The sequence below is a fragment of the Melopsittacus undulatus genome, unplaced genomic scaffold (genome assembly GCF_012275295.1).
Source record: "Melopsittacus undulatus isolate bMelUnd1 unplaced genomic scaffold, bMelUnd1.mat.Z mat_scaffold_306_arrow_ctg1, whole genome shotgun sequence".
Classification (NCBI taxonomy): domain Eukaryota; kingdom Metazoa; phylum Chordata; class Aves; order Psittaciformes; family Psittaculidae; genus Melopsittacus; species Melopsittacus undulatus.
The window spans coordinates 60,193-80,690 of NW_022994228.1; the positions used below are offsets into that span (position 1 = coordinate 60,193).

The 20,498-nt window shown below is 38.9% G+C and overlaps 1 long non-coding RNA gene across 1 annotated transcript; it reads right to left on the minus strand.

The window, feature by feature from the left end:
* Positions 1-3,216: 3,216 nt before the first annotated feature.
* LOC117438430 (uncharacterized) lies at positions 3,217-19,677 on the minus strand. Its single transcript, XR_004550784.1, has 2 exons — positions 19,612-19,677; positions 3,217-10,216 (listed from the first exon to the last, which is right to left on the minus strand). It is a non-coding gene; the product is annotated as an uncharacterized lncRNA (long non-coding RNA).
* Between the last annotated feature and the right edge of the window lie 821 nt (positions 19,678-20,498).

Below are 20,498 nucleotides of genomic sequence, written 5' to 3' on the forward strand. Positions count from 1 at the left end.
CAGCCTGTTTTGGTCACTTACTCAATTGCTTCAGGCCCAGTAGAACTTTTGAGCACTTCTTAACTCCAATACATTAGATTTGCTACAGAATCACAGAATACAGAATCACAGAATCTACTTTACACAGCTACTTTACAGTTACATAAATAGAGAATCACAAGAAGGGCGGGCACCAAATCTGCAGTTTTCATAGAATAATAGAATGGTTAGGGTTGGAAGAGACTCTTAAAGATCATTTACTTCCAACTCCCTCATCTTTATACTGTCAAGGCCAGATCACTCGTTCTCATGCAACTGGGAGCAGTGGCACTTTTCTCATATAATAACCAGTAATAGAAATAGATACATCTTCCTTTTTGACATTAGCTAAAGTAGCTCACACAGCACAGCCCATGCATACCTTGATGTACTCTCAGTATACCATACCTTGTGTTCTTTACCTTTTGTTAAGACACACTCTGAACATTGACTTTTGTCAGATTAAGAGACAGGGAATTTCTAGTTTTTCCTCCATTGAAGGAGAATTATCAGTGTTTCCTGCAGTTTTCTTATCATTATCTGAAAACCTGCTCTTCAAATACTTCTGTACTTTGGGGAATAGATCAAAGCTTACTTTAGCTGCTGATGTCTAAGGGTTTTGCCTTAAGGGGAGCAAAAATTTTATATTGTGACTGGTCTTCCCTGTAATGCAGCATTACCCAAAATCCATATTATTTTTATTCTTTAGCAAAGAACTGTGTTTCCTTAAATAATAAACCTTAATGACAACGATGCTCATGTGAGCATTTTCAAAAGACCTCCTATGTGCCCAAGCTGTCAACTTCCAAAGCTAAAACAACAGCTTCAGTACTGCATATGCAAATACCTGTGCTTAACTTGAAATCACTGAGAATAATTCCAACCACGGAGAGAAGCAGGACTAGTATGTGTTAGCAGACACAGTCCAAACACTGAATGATGGTGGTTGTTTTCTTTATGATGGAAAAAAAACAACAGCCAAATTTTCCTGGGAGAAAGTTAGGGGCCACACTTACCTGTAAGAGAAGCAGAAAAGGAGCAGCTTATTCTTTTGCTGCTGATTTTCTTTCCTGCCTGTGGAAATGCATCTAACACTGGAAGACGTAATTGCAATGTAATGTAATTGAGACACTGGAAGATGTAAAGAATGATAGCCATTAACGGTTTTATTGCAAGGCAAAGAATCAAACTTTGGCCAAATAGTAAAGGTTTGTAATTTCCTGTCTTAACATTAGAGTTTCATCTACCAACTCTTACAAATGTTTTCTAGCTTTTTCTGTTATATATTCACTTACAAATTGTTATAAGGAATTTTAAGCAAGGAGGGAGATAATATGGATTAGCATTTCATAAATTGTCCTATGTAAGCTGGTCTACATTTTTGTCCAGTATTTGCTGAGCATTCCAGCAGAAATGTATTTAGGAACAGCAGACTCTGTTATTGTGCACCAGTATTGTTGTTACTCTGCACGGTAACTACATGGATGCAGTGGTGTAAACTATATGAACTCCTAAGCATCCTCCACACCATGTTTTACTTTGCAGAAATATAAATTATTATGAACAGGCTGTTAGCTCCCAGTCGCTTGTTTTCACAGTACATATGTAGTCTGTGTGTGAACACATCCCAGAACACTTCCAGCCATTTGAATCCTGAAGGGCTGGATTTTACCTCATACCTCTTACTTTAAGTACAGACTTCCTCAGCTAACAGCCCTTCTGGTTTCTAAGGGCCTGAAAAGAGGAGAAGCAGGGAGAGCTCAGGAAGCAAATCACTTCTGGAAATATTTCTGAGCAACTGCAGAAGAGCTTGTGTGCTTCTTCCTGAGACTCATCATTACTTGTCTGACCTTGCTAAATCCTTACAGAGAAAATGACAGATTTCAGCTTAATTAGCTTTTTGTCTCTCTGAGTGCACACAAAACAGTGCTGTGTTTAAGCTCTTACTGAGAGAGCGGTGGCAGAAAGAAGCCGAAGGGTTTATTTTTCTTTCCCTCTGACACCCGCCTCTGCTAACGAACCTGGATAATCAGCCAGCCTGTGCAGAGGACCTCTTCTCCTGCAGGAGCTGAAAGTGCTTTACCAGCTGGATGCAGAGCCAGATCTGGGACACGCTGGCAGAATTCCCACTTACTTCTATGGGACCAAGATTGATCCTACATGAGACATTATCAAATGCAGCCACCTGTGGGGAGGGAGTGGGGGAATACAGCAGCTGTTTAGCAGTGCATGGTAACACAGAAACAAGAGTTCAGGCTCGGAAATGAAGAATACCATATCCAATTGCAACTGCAGGTGGAATTTAGGTGAGCAGAAGGCTATTGCAGCAGTTGGGATTTGGCATCAGCTTTCAGGCCAGCAGTACCCTGGGACCTTTTCCAGCAAAGGGTCAGAAGCATCGTGGCTAAATGGACACAGCATGGGACTGGGAATCAGGCATCCTTGAGTGCACTAATGTGGATGTCCTTGGAAATAACATGCTGACTGTCTGTTAATAAAATAGCCTCCTTAACCTTTAATAAATCACTTGAAACACAGGGTGCTGAGCTGAAGGCTGGAAGACGGGATAGACCAGTCAGCCTATTTATTTTCCTGCCTAAAAGCTTTATTTTTTTTTTTCTCTAAAATATCCCTCTCCCCATAACTGTGGACAGGGACAGGATTTTAAAAATGAACAACCCTTCCTTCTGTGCAATTATCCCCATCCTGAAAACACTCTGAGGGATGGTAGGCAGTCACACTCCTTTAGAGCCAAAGTTGCTCCTCAGACAATCCAAGATGGATGGCTGATTAATTTGGCTTGAGGGTAACTGTAAACCACAATGTCAGTGCAGTCTTTGAGGGCAATAGTAGCTGCTAATCATCTAGAAATGCATGCGTTAAAAAGCCATTATTGAATTTAAATTAATAAGCATAGAGTTGCCTATTGTGTATTGCTTTGTGTGTATTAATCACTGTGAGGCCCATGGCTTCTCTGAGTTGTTTCTGTAGACCGACTCTCTTGGCCTTAGACTTGTCCTCAATGCAGGGATGAATCTCGGAGTCCTCACTCAGATAAGACTTCTGAAATAAGGCACTTCGGATTCCTGAAACTTGCATTAATATCTTTTTCACTTTCATGACATGCTGTAGACCTTGTTCCTCTGAAAACTCATATTTTACTCTGTAGTTTGACATGAATTTAAAAAAGAAGCAAAATCTCAGAATGTGAAGTTTATTGTAGTATGCACAAAATATACATTTGTTTCAGTTACCTTTGCATATAAGATTAGAAGATTTAATAAAACAGCAGGCATGGCAAACACATAGCTTATTTAAGCTATATTTCACTTATATCAACTCAATAAGCTGCACTATTTACATATAGATACTCTTATTGAAATGTTTCAGTATTATTACTCTCTATATAGTTATTCTACATGTGAAAATCAGTCTCCCTCACAAAGTCAGGCTAAATAACATGTCAACCCAAGTACCACGTTGACCTAAGTACCACTCATGCCTTACAAATCAAAAAAGAAGGTATACATGGCATACAATTCCTATGCTGAGCTTCTGAAAGAGTAATGATTTAGGAAAAAATATAGCCTTTACTGGTCAAATATGAGGTATAACTCATAAAACTTGCAGTCCATTTACATTGTTCCCATTTTTCCAATGTTTTTGCAGAGACATTAAAGTGCAGATATTAAAAAGTATTTTAAGAAAAAAAATCTTTTCTTAGTGAAAAACATTGTAAGTAAAATATTTTAAATGAAAATGACAGCATTTTTAAATAAATAATTTCAGAATACGAAAATAAATTTAGAAATTTACATTCTGTGAAATTCTGTTAATTCATTTTTATTTCAATGTTTCTGGCAACTACAGATAACAGACCTGATAACAGATTAGATTTTGTGGATTGACAAAATTTCAGAAATTAAAAAATATACCTTCTCTAAATCTTCCCTCAGTCTCATTTTTGACCACAGATATGGCACAATGGTCTTTATACTCTCAGCATAGCCATTTAAGCGATGACTTTGCTTCTTGCAATTATACTATGTTCATTTCTGCCCAAGCCTTCTGTTACTCTTACTGCTTCGTCATATGTTGCACCAGCAGAAAGCATCTGGCTTTGGGCATACTTTCTTTTAGTAGGAGAAATAACATGAAAAAAGAAAAAGAGTAGAACATAAAAAGCAAACCAAACACACACACACATATGCACACACACAAAAACAACAAAAACCCCCTCAAACTGAAACAAAACACCAAAACAACCCCTTGAAAAGAACCTACTCCAGCCTCCCTCTCAAAAAAACCCACTCTCCCTGCCCCAAAACCCACAGCCAAGCACTTCTATACCATAAGAGGAAGGGAACAGAATATGAAACACCACCAAAACTCAAAAGTGTCTGGGATCCTTACAAATATCACAACCATCTATGGCTGGACAAATTATTTCCTTGGCTTGCTCTGTTTTAAACTATTAACCAACAGTCCATATCAATAAAAAAAAAAATCACCTGGAAATGTTCTGGGTTTTTTTTGGTTTTTTTTTTTTTTGCATCACATGGAAAATCTTATGCTTTAAAGCACAAAAGACTTTGATTTTAAATTGGAGAATTATACACAGCAACTGCATAAGTAAAAAGAGAAAGGAGAGCTTTAAACTACAGTCCCCAAAATTTCCTTTGTAAATGAAAACTCCATCTGGTCTCCAATTTACCTCACAGTGTTTGTTTTGCATCTGCAACTGAGCGCAAAAGCTAATGCTTAGGAAAGTCATCATCTGAAGGCAAGATACTATGACTTTGTAAAGATGTTTTTATGTTGCGGAAACACCAAATCACAAAGTATTCTCCCATATAAAACTGGGGTTACCTGATGCAGCAGGAAGTCTCAAAGGCAGGAGACAATGGGTTTAACTGGTGGAAGAAAAGAACAGGCAAGTAAAACTCAGTCTTGCTACAGCTGTCAGGACAGATGTTTCAGCTACACATTGACAAGTGATAAAATCAGGATTACAATTTGTTATGTATCCTTACCTGACCAAAAAAGGAAAACAAATACTGGTGTTTCTGACACATTTTAGGATAACCGCTATTTTGATATGTAGAAACAAGATCTTACAAATCCACCTTGTAGAATTTATAATTAAACTCTTTTCCCATGCCTTTGTTTTTTGTTACTATAATGAACTTATTTTACAAACCTTGAAATCTGGATTACAACTGCCAAGAATGTCACACTTCAGCTAATGACAGAAGCCTTGTTCAGGGTAATATTAGCAACACTGTTGTAAAATATTATAATGGAGACCATTTAAAGTTTATAAAATGTAACAGAATATATTAGAGAGGCATGTGGGCTTAATTTTCCATTCATGCAGATGTAATTCCTTAAACCTCCAGATCTCATCTATAACTGTGTGCAAGAAGAACCAGGCCAATATACTCTACAGAACAACACATAGCTTTAGGTGTTTGAGAACCAGACTATAAATAGATTATAATCTATTTAGACTACAATTCAGTTCCAGAAGGGTTTTAATCTCTGCTGTCAGGGGAAGCTGAGCTGAACCTTGACTTTTGACATCACATTTGGCTTTTGCGAGTTAACCTCTGTTACAAAATGAACAGAAAATAAAACATTTGTATATGCACTCCTATACTCAGATGCTCATATGACAAAACATTAACAAGCTCAATTTCCATTAGTCATTATAAATATTGAGACATTATTATGAGACAGGCTCATGAAATGAATAATGAGCAAAACCAACAATTCATTATCTAAAATGTTAAATGTAGATCAATACCCAACATCGTTAGATTAAAGGGTTCATGGCATTTGAACTGTTGGGATTTTCTAATCTCAAAAGTATATGAACCCAAGGAAATCTGTTGCATTTACCTAATTATTTCAGCATGAGTGGCATAAGAGCCAGGTCCAAAATCTACTTATGAACTGGAAAGTATTCAGATACTTAGATAGCTCAAACAATGTAATTTTAACTTCTGGGAGAGAAAAGTATTTGCTTATGGCATGAACACCCATTCACACCTGTTGGAACAGTTTCCAGTAACGGAACTAGTTTATCACAATATGTGTTAATACTTTATTCCTTTTTCTGTTAATCCCATTTTCTGTTTTAACTGACTGCAAGAACGTTACAAAGTTTAGGGCCCTGTTGAGCTTTAAAGCTTAAGTCAGTTTTCAGCATGTTTATAACTACAGTTCACATTGTGCTGGTTATTCTAAGAATCCGTTTGAAGCCACTTCAGTCCAGCACTGACCTTTTGATTGTGTAGGGTCAATGGCAAGATTTTGTTGAAGGAAAATATAATGTATTAATAATTGGACTCCTGGTTGAATGCATATGTAAATAAATATCTATGTTGTATCATATGCACTAAGGGATCTGTTTAAAACTTACAGTTATTAAGCTGGAGGCAACTTTTTTCCACTCTGGACCAAAACTTCGTTTAACTCCATTTTTATGGAGCTCTTGAAGGAGGTAAGGCTTGGTTTCATTTTAACTATGAGCCTGTTGTGGCTCATAGCACAGCTCACAGCAGTGCCGTTGAACCCCGAATTATTGATTTGAAATTTAAGTAGTCTTAGAATTGAGCCTTTAAATTATACAGATGGAAATCTTTGAAAAGAGGGGGATCCTCTCCTGTTCTATTTTCTAGCCCAGCTCATCCTCCCAACCCCTCTCTGGGACTGCAGGTTGTGGAAGGACCCACTGCTCCTCCTCCTCCTACTCCTGTGTTTGCACTGCTGAGTCCTGCCTAACTAAACCATGCCTTAGCTCCTGTAGTGATCTCTGACCTGTAGTTCTCATTCCATTATCTCCAAGGTCCCCTGGCCTCCTTACATGTGTATACCTGCTGTGCATGAGGAGTAGTGCTAGCCCTGCTAGCTATATCAAAACACAGATTTTTATCTATGTGATATTATTAAATATGCTCCCTGGAGTGGCATGAAACCAATACAGCACACTGGTTTGGAGGATATTGAGTTTATTTCCCATGATGGAAGAGGCCTTATATCTCACTTGGGGGTTTATGCTACCACTGTACCCAAGAGTGATGAGGTCATTTCTTTAAGAAGAATCTCATTGCAACAACATTTGAAATAAATGAAATGAAAGTTGTTTTTAAGGGTAATAATATTTTAATTCAACCACTTAAATCTGATGCTCCCAGGACTGAGACCCCTAGTCATCCCAGAATTCTACTAAAGTCAGTCAGTTGGGTTCATTTGTAGAATACATACCCCTAGTCATATCTTAACATTGGTCAAATTATTTCGTTTTCATGGAGGAGAATAAAATACAGCAGAAGAAATTGATTTGCTTTTTATGAAGTAGGCAAAGGTGATGAGAGTTGTGTGAAATGCAATAATTGCAGTACTGTATTAACACTGGGGAGAAGAGGAGGTCCTTTGTCAGTGCATGTGAGTGAGGACCACCTTTTAGCCCATAGCCTAAGTGTGGTTCCACTCATTTACTTAATGTCCAGGTCGGAAAAATGGGACTTTGTGGGCTGATAAAAATCTAATAAGGAGTAATTAGGTAGGTTCCATATGGTGTCAGCATAACCTTCCAGCCAAGAGTATTGAATATCCCTGTCACAGGGTGCTTTATATGTAGTAGTTTAATACCCCCCCATACCTCCTTTAAGTAGTCTTAATTGGCCTTAAAATCAAGGTACCCAAAATGACGAGACTCTTGTGAAATGCCTGGCCTACATTATTTTGCAGTACAAATGCCAAAAAGTCATCTGCTTATTCTTGAAGTACTGTATGACTGGTTAATGTCTGCAGCATCACTCTTTCTGATGATTAAAGGTCCTGTGCTGAGAAACTCCCTCCCCCCCAGACCTATTTTATAATAGTTAGCACTCAGTGCTTTACACTATCAAAGCATTGTACGCATGCTATCTAATATCTCCTAATTAACTCATACATCTTCTATTAAAAAAAAGCATCTAAAATTAATGACATATGGTATGGCTGGCTTTTATACAACACATGCAAACTCAGCTTTCAGGTTTTACAAGAAACGTGGGTAAGCCAAGATTCCTTTCTGAATCTGACAAACACTTTGCCATATCTGACTTTCAACAGAGAGGAAATGAACAACGACATAAACTGGACCTACGCAATTATAGACCAGGGACTGAATGCACACACAAACACTAGCAAGGGTGAGGGCAAATCTACAACTTTCAGAGCCAACATTTTTGGTTCCTTAATGAGGTGCACACCAATTACTCGGGTTTCCCACAGACTTTGCTCTCAAGATCTGTAGAATGCATGAGAAACAAGTAAAGCCTGTCGTTTTGGTATCCATCAAAGCTCTCTTCCATGTGAGGAAGTGGCTAATTTGTCATTTCACACTCAAAAAGGCGTGAAAGGCAAAACGAGGGAGGTTAGATGGAAGAGGGGAAAAGGGGGCTGTGACTCATGAGAAGAGACAGTAGGACTGATTTTGAGCTTGTGTTTGTTGCGGCATATCAGGAATAAAATCAATGAAATGACACTGATGTAAAATAGATAAGAATGAGGCCAGTGTTGCCTGTTTGTATGGAAAAAATTACACTGTTAAAACTAAAATATGAACCAAGGAACAAGGAACTCTTTACAAATGAAATTGTAGTATATAGTAAATTTCTAACTTACAGGTTTTATTTACACATGGACACCTTCTGTTTTATTTAATTATAATAAAAGTATTAATCCCAACAATGCAAATTTTCAACTTAAAAATACATAAGACCTTTGAGAGAAAATCCCAAAGAATACACACATCTGAGGAATGTCAGCTCTGTGTCAAGAGCACTGGTCTCAGCCACTAAATATTTTCCCTCATCGTCTTTTGTTTTAGCTTTGTTGTTGTCTTTTATTTTCCTTTTCCTCTGCATAAAACAAAGCTAGCAAAGGGCCAAAGAAAAAGACAGAGTCACACCTTTGGAGATACAGGAGAGGTGCAGGCAGGAATCCTGTTATTTGCTAATAGGATTTATGCATATACCTCCCACGGACCACTTAGGAAATTTACTACCAAGCATCTTGGTGGCAGTTTCAATTAAAGTCAACATTTCATTTCAGCAGATGGATGGCAAACTGGAGGCTACTCAAACTCTAATGAGTGATGCTCAATAATTCCCCTCTCTTAAACTACAATTATGCTTTCTCCTTTTTTATGGAGAGAATGAATGCTGTCCCTAAGCCAATACTTAATTTGATTTTTTGCTGTGCCTCTCTGTGCTAGCAAACCCACCCATGTGCCTGTATACAAGCCCAATGGGTAAATTAGAGGGTATTTTTGCAGATCTGTCACACATTTCTACCATGCTTCTTATTCAGAAAGATGCCAAAGAACTAGAAATACATCTGCACTCTCCTGAAATGTAGCCACCTCTGGGGTGGAATGTGGCAGCAAATATCAACATGGGAACACAGACACTAAACCCTATGTTAAAATTATGCAGAAAGTACAGAACACAGCTCACGTAGCTTCAGGATACCCAGAAATTACCTAAAAGTGTACATCTTTTCTTTTTAATGAACGCATTTGAAATTATTGCCTGGTGTGTGGTACTCCAATAAGGAACATCTCATTTGATATCAAATCCCCTTGTACAGTCTCATACAGATTAATAGTGATGGTGAATTATCTGATTTCAATAAGAAGCAGTACTAATTCATAGGCAAGATGCACAAAACGAAAACACAGTATTTGTTTTTCTCTATGGAAAATGTCCCTTCTTTAAATAGCATTTACAAACTACGTAGATGGTGGCCTGGCTGGCTCATGGTGCCTTCGGTTTCGCTTTTTTTTCATCTCCTGCACATGCTTCCATTTGGCACCACCTTTGTTCCGCTGCCGCCGCTTCTCTCGGTGCCACATCTGTTCACAGTATTCATCCAGGCTAAAGCTGGGGCTGCTGACAAGCTGGATGTAGTCCTTGTACCTCAGCCGGGACTCTGTCAGCAAATCCCTAACCCGGCCCTCCTCATCCTCAGTTTTCTGAGTGCTTTCCATTTGCCCATTCTCAATGATGTTGAGATTCAGCTTCACAATGGTATGGACAAAGGTGTGCTCCTGAGCTTTGCAGAAATAGGCTCCTGCATCCCTTCTTTGCAAGCTGCGGATCAGCAACCCATGCTCTGTTTTGATGATCCTTTCATCAGCCTTCAGCTGTGGGGTTCGACAAAAGAAGAATGTGATAGGTGAGTTTCATCAGCAAAACCAGAGCATGACACATGCTGTATAGCTGAAAGGACAGTAACACCACACTACAAAGCAGTAAGTTTACATTCTCCAAGGAGTGATAGCAATTTAGTGCTATAAATACCATTAATTTTTTAACTGTTTTTCTTGAGGTACCCATAATGCACCCAATATACCACTGTGCTTGTATACACCAGGAGTGCTGAGCCCATATCGCATTGAAAATAAATATTACTACTGATTTTTAAAGTGAAATGCTGTGATTCCGATCTTTTTCAACTGTTTTTTTTTTTTTTCAAAAGGAAGTTGACCCTGGCTTTGACTCACTGAGATGCGATTAAAAAAATCCAGTGAGGTTAGACAACTACAGCTGAGTACAATTCTTTTATTGTTAAGATCTGTGAAAATGAACTTAGAGAGAAAAAAAAAAGGAATATAAGAGCAAAGAAAAGAATGAGACTGCAAGAGCTGAAGTCTGTCAGCATGGAGCTGTAATTTTGGTTATGAATAAGGTGCACCTTCGAGTACTAACACCATCAGGTAAGTTGAATAACTGGTGATCTGAAAATCATTTCCAAAATACATGTCACAAAAAAGCATGCCCCACCCCCCCTCCCCCAACAAAACTGAACAAAACAGGATGGGGCACAAGGCACCCAATTATTTTTGCAGCTGGGAAATGTAGCAGGTAAGTGACTTGCTAAAGACCATATAAAGATTAGTAGCAGAGATGGAAGCAGAAAACAAGCCCCCTAACTCCCAGTGTCCAACAGCAGAATTTCCTTTGAAAATGATCCTGGTCTAGCCCAGAGCTGTCACCTCTGGCACGCTATCTTCTGCTGCCGCACAGAGGCTGCAGAACACAATGGCACTGGAGGGCCCCCAGTGCTGCTTCAGCAGCCCGCGGCAGAGCCAGCCTCAGCACTGCTGGTGCCATTGTTAGAACACAGGAAAACATCAGCACGAGGCTGAGTAGTGGGTGTAAGAAGTGGGGAGTGAGTGGGAGCAGAGAGAACCAACACAGAATCTGGAAGATTTCCCAGAGTGTGCATCTGACCCTTCAGCAAACTTCAGAGGGTGAAGATCAGGGAGGCATGAAGATGACTAAATTAGATTTATTCACAGTGGGTAAGCTACTCACTGCTTCTTTATGTAAAAAATCTGTACATCATTCCCTCTTCTACTCCATGGGAAAAAGTGGATACTTACATACGATTCTCCATCTGTTGTGATTCTGATACTTTATCACAATAGGGTCTCTTGGAGCAAAGAGACAGATAACAAGACCTTCCAGGGCTTTTAGTTTTACTGTTTTCTAAGTTTCTATAATAATGACTTTGGAAGGGTTAAATAATCTGAGAGACCATTTTGAGATCACCATTAAAAAACAATACACATATATATATATATAATGCATGCACACTTAGGCAGTAAAGCTGTATGTGCTTTGTCTCCAGTAATAAATTAGGTAGGTAGGTAGGTAGATATAGATAGATAGGTACATACATACATACATGCATGCATTAGATATGTGGATGGTTGGAAATAGGCCTCTGTGCTATCACCGATCTGACTGCAACAGAAACAAGAAACCAGCTGCTATAAAATCCTGGTCAGAACATGGCTCTGGCTGACTGATTCTGTGGCCAAGTATTTTTTGGCTCCTGTCACCAGCTGATGGTGTTGGTTTAACCCTGAGCTTTAATTTCATTGTTTGTAAACTGTATATAAACATGCTTACTTGGCACCAGCAGGGTGAAATCATACTAATTTAAGGAAATTCCTGGAAAATCGATTGTCCTGACAACAGGTGCTACAGAGCACAAGCTACTTTTGATTTACTACACTGAGTTTAAACTATAGAAATCATGGTCAAGCCACAAACACGTGCACACAAGGTAGCAGGGAGATAGACTAGAAAAGACCACTTTTCTATCACCAGAACCTGCAGCATGGGGCAGTAATCCTCAGTTTTATCAGCTAGTGACACTTCATTCCAAGTAATGTACCTTGCTTACAATAAAAGCAGGAGCATAAAACTTATAAATGAATGCACAAATAAGTAGCTGTGGGCAGAGCTATGTCTGAGGAAGGTCTTTCCTTGTAGTGTTGGATTCTGCAGAGAGAAGCAAGAGCAGGCTCCAGGCAAGAGGGCTAAGAGGCTTGGCAAAGAAGCCTCTCCTCTGCCCAAGTTTCATGCAACATGAAGACCCAGGTTTTAAAAACTTAGGGAAAAGGACGGGAAGAAACAGCTAAATTCCAGGCTTTTGGGTTTCATAAGGCACTATGCAAAGACCAAATTCCCATATTGTTTGAGAAAAAACAGGATGGGTCTCTTTGAGCTCAGAGCTTGATGTAATTGCTGCAGTAGCATCTGCCTATCAGTGGCTCTGCCAATATTGTAGTCTAGAGCATCTTGACAGCTGTGCACCTCCCACACTTGGAAGATCTCCAGCTGGCTGTTTTGGCTGGCTGAGTGCCAGTCCAAGGAGCCCTCACCAGGGCTTTGCCTATTTTCAGTGAAAGGAAGGCAGAATAATGGCAGATCTAGACTTGAAAAGATCACTGGACCCCCAAGTCCAGCACCCCGCTACTCATACCTATTTACCATTTGAGTATCAGCCATCACTTTCAAGTTGTAAATACTATTTTTAATGGAGCAGCATTCTTACAGTATGTCCTGTTTTAACCTTGGATATTGATTTACACTGACTGTCACCTCTTCCTTCTCTGTGCCATCATCATTCATTCCTTTCTTATCCTCTGGCAGGATGAAATTATGGCTCCGATTTCACACGCATTGAGCAACATTTCATTACTGTTTCCCCTCCCTTACTTCTCTTTTTGGTATCCTGTTTATGTTGTTTTACCCATAGGTTCAGAACTCTTCCTGTCTTTCCTCTCTACTTTTTTCCCACACAGGGCTCTGGAGTTTCATAAACACCTGGCATTTCATTACTTGGTAGTAGATCTTTAACCTTTCACTTGAATGCTTAATGTGCTCCTTGGTTCCTGACCTATAGATGTAAAACATATTTTATTAAATTTGAGGAGAGTGAAAAGATTAGTTAGATAAAAGACATCATTTTGCTTTGGTCAACTGTGGATTCATCGTTGTGTCCATGTAACCAGTCCCCCGACTGTGTCATAATCAATAACTCTCCTAAAATATTTGTAAATAAGATTTAATAATTCAGAAGCACAAAGGCTTTAATTCATTTAACTCAAAAGCTTGTTGATGTGCTTAAATTTGGGTGTACAATAAAACGTTAACATGAGAGACATAGTTTTGTTCAATAGAAAACAAATTATAAACCACAATAATGAAGCAATTGATTACCATTAACTTTCTTAGTGGAGTGGGAGCAGATTTTTTACAGTGTTTTATCAACAAATTGTGCTTTCCATCCTTCATGATAAGTTTGCCTAAAGTTACATTACCTGAATTATGGCACATGCCATAGATACTGGCAATATTTGACAAAGGGTAAAGCTCTCCATGTAAATCAAACACTTGGTTTTCACAAACAGAATTTAACAATGAAGGAGACACAGGCATTGCCAGTAATGGTGGCAAATCTTTAAACAATCAGTAAGTTGGAAAACAACCAAGGATTTGAAAGTGCTGTGGCACCAGGTTAGGTCAATGCCTTTTGTCCTTTGCTAATGATGTGTTTAGATAGCTCCCTCTTTACAAATAATTCACATGTCAACTCTTTCACAGTTAAAACACTGCACCTGTCTGGGAGACCAAAGTTGTTTCAAAGCCTGCCTTCCCTCATTAATCAACATGTGAAAAAATGTTAAGAGGTAAAGCTGGACTAATCATAGGTTAGCTGCAATTCCTGAACAAATTGAGAGGGGGAGAAAAGAAAATGAGGAACATTTGCCGAGAATTCACATTCGTCTTTGTTTTTCTACTGTTTTCTTCTTTATCATTTCACTACAAATAAAGAACACTCTGGGTTGGGTTTGTTGTTTTTTTTTTTTTGCATTATTGTTATGTATAATTTTGTTTCTCTTAGAGTGGAAAAATAGTCATCAAACACCAACACAGATGTAGACTTAGTTTCTTTTTTCTTTTTCTTCCCACAGAAAAAATGAAGAACATGTTGTTGGTACAATGTCATTATAGAAATGCATGATTCCTATTACTTTCAAGATGAAGTTAACTTCTTATTCTGAGACTAAATTTTAAACTTCTGCCTCCCCAGTATATCCAAATCAAAGCAGAAACGTTGTGAGCTATATCCAAGTTCAGAGTTCTTTTATTTTTCCCTAGGAAAAACTGTCATAAATATTAGTCTTACTTAAGAATATCAAGGCATTAGGGGAAAAAAAAACCAACGAGTAATATAGTAAAACAGAGGAGTGAAAGCATGAGAGCTGTTAAGTAGTCCCTGAGCTGCAGAATGAATCTCTTCTTATTTTTCTCACTCTCAATCTCTCCCTGACCTAAGGATTTAAACACCATGCTACATTCCCCTAACAAAAGGTACTGGAAACTCAGTCCTTGGTGTCATTCAACTCAGATTTCAGGACTGGCACTGAATCTCTGACCTTTACTCACAAGATGCTGCTGACCAGATGTTTGTAACAAGGAAAGCTACCATCATGATACAAAAACCTTCAGCCACAAAAGAAGATGGAAACTTATGTCTTGGATAAACTGAAATATGTCTTCACAGTCTGGCTAATATGTGGAATGGAAACAATATGTCTTTGCTTCCATGGGGTAGCTAGGTCACAGTCTTTTGCCAGGCAAGGTGTCCTGTCCAAGAATGGGTCAAACTCTTGTACCTACCAAGCCATCAGATGCTCTCATGGGTCCATCTGAAAAACCCATCTCAGGGCTGGTGCAGGAATATAGAAAGGATGAGAACCATCAAGAAGTATGTCCTCCTGCCTTTTGGTGGATTTATTTTCATACCCAGGTATGAAGAGAGCAGGAAGGAGAGAGTTAAAATTGATCTGCACCTATTCTGTCACTTCAGACCATATGGTTTGCTCCGATCCCTGCAAGGAGAGGTGGCAGCTTGACAGACCTGGAGCTGCAGGAGATTTGGGGTAAAGTACAGCCTAAAGCAGGAGGGGGCTAATACTTTGCAGAGCCATGGGACACCAAAATTAATGGCTTTGTTGGGAGCCATGCATTTGCTTTTTGCAGTCCTGACACCTATTATATACATAGTATAACACACAGGAATTTCTTTAAGAAATAAATATCTGTTTTAAGCTTCAGAAAACATCAGTAGTTTAACATTATGAACAGATGATGTCCACTTTTTTTTATGAACTCCGGGCACTGTAATGCACTCCCTCATCTCAGCAACTAACCCTGCAAGCACAGGAACAAACGTGATCAACTGCGTGAGCAACACTAAACACAAAAGCACTAAATAGTTGACTCCTGACCTTAAAACAGCCCCAAACTACAGGCAAAGGTACTCCCACTGGCAGCAAAATGACCTGGTGACAGCTCCTGTACCACAGGAGATCCTGTCCCTCCCCACAGGTTGCTTTGCCTGGAAGTCACATCCTGAACCATGACCCTAAGGGTGAAATGTCAGGGACATCCTGCTGGGCCAAATGCTTCCCATCTAGTCTGGATTTTGCCCTTTTCCTTCCTTCAGGAAGGTGTAGTGAATGTCTGGGACAGTGCAAAGCCATCTAGTTGTAAAGCCAGGTTTAAAGACTTGCTGAGACATTACAGTTCCAGCCCTGGAACTAAAAGTCCGTAACCTAAGTTCCAGGTGCATGGAGTAATTTGCAAAGCATGGTATCGTCATCACAATAAGTTACACTACTAAGACATGCGCTAAAATAACATACAGTGTTATTTGAGAAACCTGCTTCAGGAAGGGAGAGAAAGAGCAGAAAATATAATTGCAATGGGAAAAGTTATGGTAATGCATTGGCTGAGCAAAGATCGAGATGTATGTTAAATATGACCACACTGTTTCTGTCACATATGGTATTTCTGTCAAACTGAAGTACTTTAAAAAGAAAGTCAATCGCTCTGCTGATCTTTGGATTTTCAAGGAAGACCTCCAATTAGGCTCTAATACCGATGATTAATTTTCACTGATAAGTTAAATTAGAAAACCTGAAAAACCTCAATTTCTGGAACCCCAGATTAACAAGGGATTAACATTTTAACCTGCAAATACCCATATTCAATGTAATATGAAGAATGATTGCTCCGGATCTCTACAGACCCGGTCATTTATTTAGGCAGCCATATATGAAACTAGGAATCTAACTTTAGGCACATGCATTTAAAATGTGACACTTTTAGACTAGTATCATAAATAAATAAAAAAAAAACCAAACCAAAAAAGCTTCTTTGTTTGTTTTCCTCCTTCTAAAAATGCTAACTCCCACTATGTTGATTCAAGATGCGCAAGCTGAGTTTGCTAAGAAGGACTTCAAGTTCTTTGGGTCAAAATACTAGAAATTCAGTTACTGTAGGATTTTTTTTTGGCAGGAATAAACAAAACTAATAGCTATACACTGCCTTTAAGTCATCTGATCCTATAATCATCAATGTGTGCATATGCATTTATATAGGCTGTTATCTTCAAAGACTGCAAAAAAATATATAAAAATAAACTAACAAAACCACCCCAAGGAGTTGCAGAACATGTGCTCCAACTTCTACTTTATCAAAGCTAGATCACAGAAACGCTGCTATGGCTTTAGGGACAATATGTGGTAAAAAGCTATTTGCCTACTGTTAGCATTCATAATGTAGAAAATCTGTCTGCAGATTTCGCCTTCTAATTTTCTTCTAAATTTGCCTCAAAGGTTAATCTAGCCTTTTAGCAAAGCTTTACTTTTCTCATACAAACAGATGTCAGACTGTTTACACAGAGCAAGCCCAGTAAACATTGCTGTGGAAGCCTGCTAATGTGCAAGGATGTATGCTGCATGCTTGCTGGAGCTTCAAATGCCATCCCACAGATGCATTCCCTTACTCTCTGTGTGCACATCCTTGGTGCATTGGGCAGCCCTGGGAGTACTGGACATCACCATGCTATCATCTGGACCAGAATAGCAGGGGCCAGGTCACTGCCAGAGTGAACATTTTGGAAAAGCATGGCAAAATTTAATATAGCCTTAACTTATGCTATGCTATATAGGTTAGCCTGCCCTAATTTTGTTCACAAGTTGGTTTGACCTGCAGTTTGTTCTACAATCAAATAAGAAAGATAGCTTGAGCTTGGCTTCCTGACCTTCGGAGGCTTGTCTGAACCTGTGATTTATGAGAAAATCAACTTTTTCCCCCTAAATTGACAGAGATAAAATTCAAAAGCAGCCTTTCAAAACAGGCTGTCAAATCTTGAAAATGCAACTTATTATGGTACAGAAATATAACATTCTTCACAGGGAAATGACTGCTCTATACAAAGTTTGTAGCTCTTTTTGAGAAGCTCAGGCACATGTCTTAGCTCCTATTCATTATTTTAAACAATGATTTCGAGTCTTCCCAAAACATAACTTCTTGTTCAGAAAAAGAACACCCTCCCCCCCCAAAAAAAAAATCCAAACCAAAATAAAATCAAAAAACCCTGTTAACTATCTGTTTAAATTTACTTAAAAATGAGTCTTAAACACATGGTTAGAATTAAGCAAGTGCTTTCCCTGATCAAATACGTTAAGTGCATTTGCAAACTGCTGCCTTAGGGAAGTAGAGCACAGTCTTCTGCCCAGGACAGTTAAAGGTAAATCAATTAAAGCACAAACAATGAATGCCCACAGGTCTTTAAAGGCAGATACACTTCTAACTGGGTTTTCATTTCAACTACCTGCAGCTGTGAGTGTGCCTGGCCAGCTGATCAGAAGATCTCTTTTCTTTTTCCAAGTATGGACTGTAATGGAGGTTAAAGGAGGTATCTCAAACCAGTAATCTCTTTTGGTGCTTACTCCATGTTGTGGGAAGCACTGTATCTATAAATTAATGATTTTTTTTATTCTCAGCAGAGGAAAGAATCTTTGCCAATCCAAAGCATGAGTAAGAGAAGGGGAGTAAAGTACCACAGTGTCATAGTCAATGTACAGCCTTGCGAGGTTTTTTGTCTTATCTGGTGGAAAATCAGAAGCGCCTTGTATCCCCTTACTCTGGCTTTCTGTGCCAAGACATTACTGGATTTGTAACTTTGGGACTTTTGCCATGAGTCACATCTCACCCAAAAGGGATACTCTGACGGGCACCTGCCCTGGCCTTCATCTCCCCAACCTTTAGAGAGTACATTTTCTGCATTCAGAAGGTCTATAGAATGAATTATCATTGAGAATGGAAGACCGGTTGGGTGTTTGATAGTTCCTGTCATTTAAACTAATGTTTGTCTCAGATGAACATTCAACAAAAAAGTGTATCTAACACCTGGGACCAGCTCATTTGAAAGGGCACTTCTTTTCCCTCCTCCTTTCCCATTGCCATGGCTGCCATCACAGCAGAACTTGGCCTCAGAGATAAAATCACTCATGTAAGAAAAAGGTTATGAAAAACTCCTGAGGTTTGAAAGTCACTCAAACCCAGTCCACATCAGTCCCAGCATGTTGACCTTTTGGGCAAATCAGAGGGCCCCTCTGTCACTATCTCTGTCACTAGAGAAGAGCCAGTAAGAAATTTTGCAGAGGGGTATGCAGAGACCTGGAGGTTTCTCCAGGGCATCTCCACCAGTGAGGACCCAAACCTGGCTCCTGCAGGAATTAAGGGCCATCACGTTTCACCACTTTCTACTCCAGATGCAAGGTGAAAGTCTTTACCTGACATGTCTGCATCAGCTCAGAGTGCCATCGGAGATAATTCTCAGAGTCCACCACCAAGGAAAAAAGCAAATAGTCTTTTACTGCACAGACCATTCCTTCTCTGGGGAGAGGTGAAGAGAAGCAGCAAGCAATACATGCAGTTCTTAACTACGCTGCTTAACATGATAAGGGAATGCAATCAGACACTAAACTGAGCAAAGATTTTTTAAAACAAAGGGCTTTGAAGGTACATTTAAAGACAGAAATAGCTGTGTTAGTGTTAATTACAGGACAAAAGGGATTTTTCTTTCCATTACTTGCATTTTTTACCACTAATCAAAGCCCAGCTTCTTTTTTTCTTCTTTCTTTTTTATTTTCAATAGAATGAGCATGTAAGTCAAAATAAATATTTAAATCTGCTTATGACACAGTGAAAATGGCTTCTCTCTTCCCCACTGCATGCCCCAAATGGTGATACCAGAATGCTATGTGATACTTAAGGTGAAGCAAGAAAAAGTAAAAATATTGACTAATCCCAATAACTCCTGCCTTTCAATGCTCAGCTGAATTCTCTATAGAGGAAACTTGCCTTGATGACTATAACTTACCTCTTCTCGATGTTCTTCTCCAGAGCGCTGAATATACCACCTAATAGAGGCTTGCTGGGACTTAGGATACATTCCAGAAAAGTTGAATTAAATTCAATGCCAAAAATCACCTTTTCATCAGCAGTTTCATGACTAATGCCTGGAAAGCAAACATGGTACAGGAGATTAACCCTGACCTGTCTTTTAAGCAATGGGAAAATAGCCTGATTCGGAACAGATGCTATAAGAGTGGCTGAATTATAAAAAAAGCAAAAGGAAACTTAACTTTTAGCTTAAACTATAACTATGAAGGATTTAGAGGTGGTTGCTAACCTTCCTTTAGTGCAACTGGTTTTTAAGGAGGTCAATAAAATCCGTATCATGAGCTTGCTCTGTTTAAAGTTGAGGTTTTCACCTTTGAGGAACTTAAAATCTGACCTGTGTTTTTCCCTTAAGTAATGCAACTATTAAATCTGAGCTAAAGCTGCTACATGTGAATTGTATGGTCTGGTTTGTTCATCCCAAACACTTTAAAGGAGTTACAGGGCTAAAGTAAACTCGAGTTTACCTTCCTTTAGTATAATTTGAAATGCTCTGTAGTATGTTTCAGACCAAACACTGAAGGAGCCATGGACAGATCTGGGCTCAATTCTTGGCCTTCTGCAAACTTAAGCAAGTAATTTCTAATCTCTGTATCTCCATTTCCCTTTTCAGCCTGTCTTATCTGTGTCTTATCAGCCTTACCATCAGACTAAAGCTGTTTCTTATACCCTTTCAATACCAGAAAGGAAGGTGAAAGCAGTGGCATCTCCTAAATCAAAAGCTAGCTCAACAACAAAATGAATACATTTTGATAGCTTTTTCAATATAATAGGTATCTATATGAGATCTATAGAAATTCAAGCTCT